This window comes from Nothoprocta perdicaria, unplaced genomic scaffold (genome assembly GCF_003342845.1).
Source record: "Nothoprocta perdicaria isolate Ctin4 unplaced genomic scaffold, notPer1 scaffold_20, whole genome shotgun sequence".
In the NCBI taxonomy this organism is placed as follows: domain Eukaryota; kingdom Metazoa; phylum Chordata; class Aves; order Tinamiformes; family Tinamidae; genus Nothoprocta; species Nothoprocta perdicaria.
Window position 1 is genome coordinate 2,220,138 of NW_020455205.1, and position 7,909 is coordinate 2,228,046.

Consider the following 7,909-nt stretch of genomic DNA (forward strand, 5'->3'; position numbering starts at 1 on the left):
ATGAGTTTTTAATACCTGATAAATTCTACTTTAGTTAGAGACTAGGATATATTTATTTTAGAAGGTCAAGTCATTTATAAACTTAATGCGTTTATGACGTCGTATCTGTACATGTTCGCATCTGAACACACACTTGGTTTTGTTTTATCGAAGTATAGAAAGAGGAAACAAAAACTTCTTAATTTGTAACWGGAACATTTACCCAGCTGTGGGAATTGTTCATTTCTTGAAGTCAAGGCGCTACTTTGGCAGTCACTGTGTGCCAAGCCACACATACATCCTTTGATCTTATACATTTCCACATAAGTTATGGGGGTGTCTTTTGTTTTCTTCTGGTTTCCTCACAGTCCAAGGCCTATAGAGCTGGGTGAGAGCAGAAGGGGAATCCCTAGACGGCCAACAGCCATGTCTTGGAATGCAGCATTTACCCTTCCTTGCCGCTTTCTGCGGCTCAGGAGCAGCGTTCCCTCTGGCTGATCAACAGGAGGAACCCATTGCTCTGGTCTTCCACAGCTGCCGTCAGCCCTGGCTATATCCCAGCTGTGACACAAGGATGTTCTAACAGCTTTTAAGGGAAAATCCACAACACTTCCACAAGAAAGCCTGTCTTAAGATCTAGGAGAAACTTCAGCAGGCAGGTATGGAGAAGGATTTCAGCGCATGTCTCCATGCTGAAAGCAAGGGAGAGCCAAACCCCAAAGGTCTGGAGCGTTTTGCTGCTGAAAGGTGGCTACTTAGGAAAGCAGAAGTTTGTCCCACTTACAGTACAACATGATGTATAAACYGGGATTTTCAGGAACGGGGCCTCTACCTAGCATGAAGTATACTGGTTGTCTGCACAGAAAGTATTTTTGGGCGGGTGTTCTCAGCTGGAGGATGTGTGTGGGCGCGCTCAATGTCATAGGAGCTGGCCCCCYGTGCGGGAAGGCGCTCCGGGTACGTCGTGGGCTACACTCCTGGACAGGGCATCCTCCGGGCCCAGTATCCATCCAAGCAGAAATGTGTGCAGGAGACTGGAGAGATATCTGAAGTCAATGGTGATGGCAGCTTTGTCACCACTATCTTGAGAATGAGAAGGATCAACAGAAGTGCATGGAGTTGAGACCACTGTGAGGGACGGCTCCTTGTACCAAGGCTAATGTCTCTGCTCCCCYGGCAGCAAAAGGACCTGCTGCTCGCACCGTCTGCACTAGTCACCAAGTGAGTCACTGGAGCCTGGTTTCAAAATCAGGCTTCTAATGTTTTTTTCAGTGATTATTCATTGCTGATAATGCTGCTGCTGCTCAGAAAGCCACCAAAGTATTGCTGATGGCCAGAAGGAAGAGTCAGGGAGACCAGCTAGGGTTAACTCATCCTAGAACACAAAACCTGACAGCAAAGTGAAGGGAACCTAGCGTAAATATGTTGACAGTGGGTTTAAAACACAGACGAAATATCTGTTTTTTTTTATTATTCATTCAGAGCATTCCTCTTCCTGCTCTGTATTTTCCTGGTTTTGTATGTGCAAGTGTACATGCTTTTTCATTTGCTTCATTTCATACAAACTGCTACCTTTCAAATTTCCCACAAATTTAACCGCTGTTTCACTGAGTTGTCTCAGAGCTATGTTTATATAAAGGATTTTTATTAAACTGTATTCTTACACTTTTGGTCTTTAACATTAATATTTTTAAAGCTTCTTGTAACGTTATCACTAGTGAGGCAAATAAGTGACAGTTCTTACTGGTGGTATGGGCAAATTGCATTGCACAAYGTAGGAACTATACAAATACTTTTTTAAAATAGAAGCTTAAAATAACCAGGGCTTAAATCTGGACAGCAGCTTTATTGAATATGGGACAAATTACCATAATAACAACGAGCAGAGCAAAATAAGTAGGGCAGGAAATTCTAAGTGAAGTGGATATAATTCAAGGGCAAGGAAGATTTGCTTATGCAGTTGAGCCTTGCAAACCACAGGAAACGAGCAGAAACCCATCGCTGGCCCTGCGCTGTAATGAGTTTCTGTACACATTCATTTTTAGCCTGGTGTGAAGAGGATGCGATTCTGGGCATCTTACTGGAGATTTGTTCGTTTACAAAAAGGCTGAATGATGCTTATTGTGTGAAGAGGAGCCCGGCATTGCTAAAGACAAGCCCCTCATTGCTAAAGGCAGGCGTTTGGAGAGGGTGTCATTAACTGTGCTGACGGGCTGGAGAAGCTGTAGCTCAAGGATGGGACGAGCCTTCTACAAGGCTGCATCATGCAGCAGCCAGAGGCAGCCCGGTTTCCTCAAGAGCAGTTCGACCTAAACCTCCCAGGGAGAGAAGCAGGAGGCCTGTGTTAGAAAGCACCCACAAAACAGTGCGCTGGGTCCTTGTGTTCAACACAGACACAGAACCAGTGCAAAATAGGAAAAGGAGGCTATGTGACTGAAGACGTGATAACCCAATTCAATCCCACAGCCGGAGAGATTTTTCTTTTTCTTGTTTTTTCTTTTACGATTTAAAGAGCTTGTAAAAAAAAAAAAAGGAGGTTCTTGCTGATTGTTGCTCAAATCAGTTTCCATTACAATTCACGCAATGTGAACAAACAAAATCAACAAGTTCTCCATGAACACAGAGGGGTTTTGCCCTCCTGTCCACGGCTGCCATCGTTAACATGCACTTAATTAAATGCCGTTAACATGTGTTTAATTGAGGGCCTTAGGAATGCCTGCGAGGCAGGACCTGAGCCCGAGGCCGCGCTCAGCCCTGGCAGGCGGGAAGCACCGGGAAGATGCATCCCGGCCTCCAGGGTTCTCCCTCACCAGTAAGGCCCACGCTGCCATCGACTTTGTGGCTGGATACGGGCAGCCGAGCRGCCCATCTCGCTGGGAGCCCCTCCTAGGAAATTCCAGGGAGGAAAAGGAAAAGCCAGCATAAAGCTGTCAACACTGCAGAACAAGGTAGGTGGCAAAATCCCTTTCAAATGGACCAGAAATAAAGTCGGAACTGGAGTTGAGAAAGCCCTGTTCCTGAGGAAGAAGAGTTGGCTGGAAGCAGAGCAAGGTGTGRAAAAACAAGAGTCAGTGAGGGCTTGCTTGCTTCCTGGGTGTTGGGCACTTGGCAGCGGCTGGGGAGGAGGAAGCGAGTGCCCTGCGCTTGCTGCTCTCGGCTCCGCTCAACACTGCCCATCTGTGGGACGCGGCTTGGGACGAGATCGCCACGAGGGCAGAGCAGGGCTGCAGGGGTGCTCGGAGCGGAGGGACAGGGACAAGGGGCCTGTGAGGCCCCGGGGCAGCTCCAAATGTSTGCTCCCGAAAGGAGAATTTACAGCAAAGAGGAGCGAGGAATGCGCTCAGGGAGCACAGAGCGTATATTGCAAAGGAAATCCGTACTGCAGGGAGAATCCAAAYGGCCAAGATCGCTCAAATAACTCAGTCCATTAAAAGCATGTGAATACTGGGCAGGGACAGAGAGGAAACAATCATATGACCCCATGAATAAACAGGTATGAATGGTATTTGCATTTTCAAGTCCTAAATTAGAAGTAAATTAGCAGCAGCACCCGAGGCGGCTTGGCCTGCCCTTTGTGTCCGGAGGAGTGGCTGTGAACTCCGGAGGCTCCGCGGGCTCCAGGTACAGGTACCTCAGCACCGCGGGGTCTGCTGGCCATGTGGGCAGGAGAGCGAGCTCCGCAGCCCAGACCATCCCTTCCTAGTCCTGTAGTGATAGGAAGGATGTGATGTGGGGGGATAAATAAATAAATAAAGCTAGTTAGGCTTGTGCTATGAATAGCTTGGAAACAGCTATAAGCKGATTCAGTTTAGGTGGCAACCTGTCGTTAGGAAGCTGTGTCACTGTGAAGCTCGTGTTGGACCCAACGCTCCGCGGAAGCCCCAGCTCCCAAGCGCGTCCCCGGTGCCCTTTGGCTCCGGCCGCTGGGCGCTGCAGTGCACCGGGAGCCCCCCCGGCCGCTCCGGCCCCGCGGCGGCTCCGGGCCAGGCCCGCGGCGCGGCCGCTGCCCTGGACTACAGCGCCCAGCAGCCCCCGCGGCCGGGCCGGGCTGGGGCGGCCGTTACCGGCAGTTACCGACCGTTACCGGCCGTTACCGGCACCTGGCGCGCGGAGCCCGCGGATCCTCGTGCGCCTCCGGCGGCGCCATGCGGGGAGCTGGGGCTGGCCTGGCGCCGACACCTGCGGCTGTCCCAGGCACAGGATCCAGCGTGTCCCTCTGTGTCCCTGTACAGCCCCCTGTGCTTCGGGGGCTCGATCCTATGTGCAGGGGCGTTGCRCAGTGCGGCTCCCTGTGCGTGGACCCTGTGGGCGCCGCTGGGGAGCAAGCGGGCTGGGCGCCGCTTGCTGCGYGGAGCTGGGCATGGAGCCGCGCTGTGCACCCTGTGGGCTGCCGCGTCTAGCCTTGCCGTGTGTGCAGTGTGCTCTTCCAGTGGGAAACTGGCACTTCTGGAGAGAGGAATCCCAAAAAACAACCCGTGAGTGCCCTGCACCTGCCCGGCTTTCTGTGCGTTTCATCTTGGGTAACAGAAGCAATTGGGGAGCACCCAGGGTTGAGCCCTCAACCTGGGTTTGCAAGCGTGGGTTTCAGTTTGCTCCTGACGTGGCCTAGGAAGCAGGATGCAAACAAAGTCTGCGTCCCTTGCCTGCCAGAGATAATGTCTCTGCAGATGTACTTTCATTTTAACGGACTGGCCGTACCTCAGAACTGAATGAAAACGCAAGACGTAGATCATACTCCACACTGATTTTTTTCCACAGTGCATTTATTGTGAGAAACCCCRGAAGAAAATGCACCCAAGGCCTTGTTTTCACTGTTCTTGCTGGTATATTATGAGAGAATATGGACAAAACAGCAGATGTTACTGGGACATCATGAGAGAATACAGACCAAAGAAGCAAACGCTGGTTGAAGATGAAGATAAGGACCATGGTTTCTTTGTGGAACTGGCTGAAGCAGGGCAGTAGGACCAAAACAGGGCCTACTGAGCCAAAAGGAAGCCATATATGGAAGTGACTTCCTGGAAGACGACCACCAGGGGGTCTCAAAAAGACCACCAGAGACCACCAAAGGAACAAAGGGTGCATGTGCGTGAGGGTGGGGCATATTGTAATTAGTTCCAGGAAATTGAATGAATATGTATGATCATTTCATAGAATTTAATGCATATGTAGATAATAGAGAAATAAAAGTTTTAGCAAACACCTGCTAGGGCATGCACGATAGGTGGAGCTATCCCCTGAGCATCCAGCACTGCGATAAAGTGAACGCCTGCAGCATTCGCTTAAGAAATACTGCATTGGTGTTAAGAGGTTTATACCCAGTGACTGGCGACCCAGGTGGGACCCTGCTCCTGAATCTCGACRGATCCGTGGGATYGCAGGACCTCCAACCAGCACCGAGGGATTCTCGGGGAGAACCTCAGATCCCCGGACCAAAGAACTCTGAGCAAGACCTCCCTGGACAGGTAAAGGCATTCCTTTCTTAGTAAGAGGATCCTTAAAAGGTTTGCCTGCATGTAAGACAAGGCGAAAGCCTTGCAGGGTTGGGCAAAGGTAGGTACCTAAGGTAAGGGACAGGTTCGGTCAAGGGGTACATTCATACCCCATAGGTGCCCACCTTAGATGAAGCGAAAGCTTCATAGGTAGGGCTTAGATTCGGCCAAAAAGCTCGCCYGTCAGACRAAGCGAGAGCTTCGCAGGGAAGGGCTTCAGGGTAGCTGCAGCATAAAGGGTAAAGGTTGAAATCAGGATCCTGTACATTAAAGTTCCATCAAAGGGTTAAAATCAGACCAATATTGCTGGGTAACTGTGGTGTGGAAACTTGGAACCGTATCAGGTTTCCTCGTCTGGATCTCGTATTCGGTGATTGGTTAATTGTGACGTTTTTAAATTTAAAGAGGCATCAGTATTCTTGTGTTAGTTGTTTGTGTCAGAATTTTGCATTTGGTGATTGTTTTAAGAAAAAAGGGGGGGGACAGACCCATAACGTGTCAACATAATGGGCGATATTTGTTCCTTGGAAGGAGGGGAAGAAGGGATTTTGAAAAGATCTCCTCTGGGATGTATTTTAAAAGATTGGGAAATAGTAGGGGGAGATCCCCTTACTTGGAAGCAACTTGTGGAGTATTTTAATCATTGATGGCAACTATACACTCTGGAAGATCAAGAAAAGAGGCTGAAGAATGKAACTTTAAGATAYAACACATTTTGTAACCAAAGAGTTCAAGTCAGGAGCTTGGTGCCTCCATCGCCATTCCCGAGACAGGCAGCAGGTGTGTAAATGCTGTATTGGGATGCGGCTGGGATGCTGGGAGCTGCTTCCAGGTGAGGCGCTGAGCGGGGCTGACACGGCCCAGTGTGGCGGTGGGAGCTGCTCCCTGAGCTCGTGGCTGCTCTGCAGAGGTCGCCAGCTCTTTGGTGCGAAACCYTGCGCAGGTGGAAGCGCCCCTCTGAAATGGCTAACCTTGTCCCACCGTGAGCAGCGAGGGTGTCGTTGAGAGGGGTTTGTAACACATGGCACCAGTTCTCTTTTGGGAGGTTAAGGGTGCTCAAAAGGGGTAGCGTTACAGCCCTCCAAGCTGCAGCTGGCACACAGAAGGGAAGTTTGCAAGGCGCTTCTGCAGAGCGGCCAGGATGTGATATTTGTCGCTGTTTAATTTTCCTCCTGCTGATGACGGGYGGCCATTATAATATTTTAGTACAATTAGCAAATGTTCTAAATCAAGGGAAATGTGGACGTAATCATTAAAAAAAATAGAAAAAGTATGGGGGGTAGGAATTGCCAAAATTTGTTGCAATCTGCATGGGCCAGATTTTATGCTCAGTGGGCCAGACTTGGTTGACTGTGGGTGCTGCGAGTTGTACCTCACTGTAAAAGAAGACCCGTGGGTATCTGTGGTCTGTTTGCAGAATGAGATAGGATGCTACATGAGTAAGAGCTACCACTGTCCAGGGGAGCTGCCGTCCCCATCTCCGCTTTGGGAGAGCCGGTGCCCGTCCTCAATCCTCCCATCCACCATCCTGACCCGCACAGGGCTCCTTTCAAAGAAAGCCATGGGTCACTTCTAAGTTGATGAACTCATTTCAGAAATTAATCCTGTGTGATTTTATCAGTTCTTCCAGATCTGCTTGTTCCTATTTCTCACTTGGCTTAAAGCATTCCACCAGTAAGTTACTTTATACTTAGAAAGTATTTGCCTGCCTTTTTTTTTTTTCCCCTTTCCTTAAGTCTTACTAAATACATCCCGTTCGGTAGGAGGAGTAGAAATGTTTACAAGGAGGTCCCAAGAAACTCAGGTCATGAATCTTGCATGGCGCGCTCCCCTCTCGCAGCGCGGGGTGGGCAGGCTCGCCGCTCTGCTCGCGGGCAGCGTCTCCAACAAAGAAACGGCCCCAACGGTGCCTTCGGCCGCCCTCGCCACAGGTAAACGCTGCCCGGCGCGACGCTCCTCCCCGCTCCCCGCCCGAGCGGGCGAACTCGCCGGGCGCCCGTTGCAACGGCCCTAACGGCCGCCGGGAGGGGGAGCGGGCAGCGCCCGCCTCGCCCCGCTCAGCGCGCAGGTGGCAAATGGCTCCCGCGCGGCGGCGGGCGGCGGCGGCGGCGCCGCGCTGCGCCTTTAAAACGGCCGCCATGACGCGGGCGGCGGTTGGTGCGGGCCGCGTGTGGCGGCGGCGTCACGCGGGCCGGGAGCCAGGCGGGGCTGCTGCCCGTGTCCGAGGAGCCGCCGCGGAGCGCCCCGCGGGGGGCGGCAGCCGGGCGCCCCGCCGCTCCGCGGCCATGCGTGGCTGTAGTTGCTCCTAGGTACGTTTTTCTGGCTTGCTCTTCTACCCCCCCGGCTCCCCCACCCCGAAAAAAAAATGACAGCGTGGTGACGGTGCCTGGCGAGCGGGCTCCGAGGCGCCGGGGAGGCTGTCACGCAGCCGCGGGGCG

General features: G+C 51.7%; 1 protein-coding gene across 3 annotated transcripts in view; it reads left to right on the forward strand.

The window, feature by feature from the left end:
* Positions 1-5,194: 5,194 nt before the first annotated feature.
* The window catches only part of SAMD13 (sterile alpha motif domain containing 13), an 11,984-nt gene continuing 9,269 nt past the window's right edge, over positions 5,195-7,909 (forward strand). The window contains exon 1 of one of the 3 annotated variants that reach the window (XM_026038031.1): positions 5,195-5,444. The gene's annotated coding sequence lies outside the window, so the exon portion shown is untranslated. Of the gene's footprint in view, positions 5,445-7,714; positions 7,781-7,909 lie in introns of those variants that run through there. The other 2 variants (XM_026038033.1, XM_026038032.1) reach the window with 2 other exon arrangements.